We start from the raw sequence: 2748 nt of genomic DNA on the forward strand, positions 1-2748 counted from the left end.
TGTCTGGGACCTTGTCTTGTCATCTCATCCTCATCCATTTCCTTAGACAGCCCACGTGAAATGGAGATGTTGAAGTGCTGTACTGAGTAGGCCTTATGGGGCTGATGTTTCTCGTTCAGTAGTCTCCCTGTGTTAGTATCATTTTCATCAAACCAATCTTGCTGTTTACATGAGGTGGGACTGAGAGTATTGGATACAGCTGAGTAGACGGAGTCTCTGAAGAATGCCCAATTTTCCTTGATGCTATTTGAGTTTACCCCAATTTTTACTAGCTGGCTGTGCAGTTCTTCAACAAATGCCTATTTCACATTCTCCTGTTTCAGTTTGGAGACACTGAGCTTTCTGGGTGCTTTTTTTTGCCTTGTGGTCATCTACTAGGATGTATCCAAATATTCAGCTTAGAGACTATGAGCCTGTGGTCAGTCCAGCATCCTGCACTTCTCGTGGCCTTTGTCACTCTGACATCCTGTGTCTCTCTTCTCCTGATGATGAGGTAATCATTGAGATGCCAACGCTTGGAGCGTGCGTGCATCTAAACATCTTGTTATGGTTTGGCAGGTAGAATGTAAATCCCAGAGAGTATTTGAAATTTAAGCAGAGGTACCATCATAGGGCCTTGTTATACCTTACACTGTCTGCACAGCTCTTGCCATCTGTCTCCATAGCTGGAGAGACGAGCATATCTGCTCGACTGCCTGATCCACCAGAGAGGACTTTCCATAGGGAGCCAGGTATAGCCGTCCACTCTGGTCAATGGTCTATCCCTGTCCTTACTTTAATTTTGGGGTCAGCTCCCCTACCCTTTCCCCAACAAGGGGTAATCCACAAGGCAGTGGAGGCTGTGGTTTTAGGGTGCTGCAGATTCACCCTTCCCTGGGGTTTGACCCTGGTGGCACTTTCTAGGGGCTGCTCCACCACAAGCAGCCCCACCACAGTGATCCCAAACCCCAGCAGGGTTCAGTTTTACCCAGGACCTGGGTAAAATTTATTAACTGCAGGTAATACCCAGGTTGGCACCAGTGCCACCCCTGGGTCTGAGCTGACACGTACAACATGCACCAGATCACATGTAGAGTCAGCTCCAAGATCCACAAAGCACAGATCTGAACCTGTGTAGTGTGGATCTCAGATTGTGCCACATGCAGTACCCATCCTGGTGGTCTGGGGTGTGTACTGCACATGTGGTGCAGAATCAACTGGAATGGGCACCCTATGCAGCATAGTCCTAGGCTGGCCAGGGTGGGCAACACATGTAGTGCAGATCCCGGAGCTGGCACTGTATTTCCTGTATCTAGCAGGGAGGAGGAGGTGGATCCATTGGCTTGATCTGGCCATGAGTGGCCCCATGCCACTCATCCAGCCCAGAAAGTGAAATGATTGTAACCCCCCTGGTTTAAATGACTTGCTTAGTGTCACATAAGAAATCTGAGGTGAAGGCAGGAATAGAATCTGAATCCATATGGCAACATTTAACTGCATCAACTAGCACAATATCCTTTTTCCAGAAACATAACTCGATACCTGAGCAACTTGGGTGGAAGCAGCAGTGTCAGTGCCCCAGAGGAGATCAGTCCCATATGCTGACTGAGACAGGTGTCCTGTGGAAGAAATAAGAGCTGATCCCATAATTAAAGACTCTTTCATAAGGCACCTCCACAAGAGAGATTAGTTAAGGTTGTTCAGATTGCCTCAATAGTGGCATGTGCAATGTTGGATGCTGCACTTTGCAATGTTAATAATGTACTTCTAAGAAAAAAATGAAGTGTATAATGTCCTCAAATATTAAGAAATTAAAATTAAAATAAAGAAAATGCATTATGTGTCATCATATAGCACCCATACATGTCAAGCTAACATTGTGCCAATATTTAAAAAGGGTAAAAGGGACTATCTAAGTTATTACAGGTCCATCAGCCTGACACTGATCCCGAGAAAAAGAATGGCTGGGTATTGGGACTAAATATATAAAGAATGAAAGAAAGGTAATATAATTATTGTCAATTAACACTAGCTTCTGAAAGCAGGTCCTCTTTTTAAACAAAGTTACAGTTTCAGTTGATTCATAAAATGTAACAGCATCATTGTAGCAGATTTAGATTTAGATTTCTGTCAAATATTTGCCCTTGGTACCAAATACTTCTCAATGCAGAAACTGAACCAACGCAAAATAAACATGGCACTGATTTAATGGATTAAAAACTGGTTAAATGACAACAATCAAAATATCATTGGAAATGGGGAAACAACCTTGAGCAGGTAAGTGTTTAGCAGGGTCCTGCATGGATTAATTCTTGACAGTACCCTCTTGAATACTATAATTGATAAGAAGGAAGAAAACATACTGTTATTGCTGATCAAGTTTGTAGTTGACCCAAATATTTGGGGCCTAGTAAATACTGGCCGTGTCTACACAAGATGTTTACTGTGGAGCTTCCTAATTAGCTCCACAGTAAATGTCTTGGTGTCTACATGTGCAGAACTGTTAGGTTGGCATAAAGTAATACATTAGGAAGCAGAGTAGTACTTGGAAATACTAGTACTATCCTGCTGCAGAGTTTTTTACTCCACAGCACCACACGTGTAAATGCTGATGTGGCTGACTGTGGGCATGATGCATCCTTGTGCTCCAGCCAGCCCCTCTGCAGCACACTGAGCAGCCCCAGACTGGCAGGCTGACCCACCAGGCCCCCTGCCAGCCAGGGCTGCTCCAACCTGGCTCAACATACTGCGGTTCCAGGTGCACATGGA

This window comes from Alligator sinensis, unplaced genomic scaffold (genome assembly GCF_000455745.1).
Source record: "Alligator sinensis unplaced genomic scaffold, ASM45574v1 scaffold23_1, whole genome shotgun sequence".
In the NCBI taxonomy this organism is placed as follows: Eukaryota; Metazoa; Chordata; order Crocodylia; family Alligatoridae; genus Alligator; species Alligator sinensis.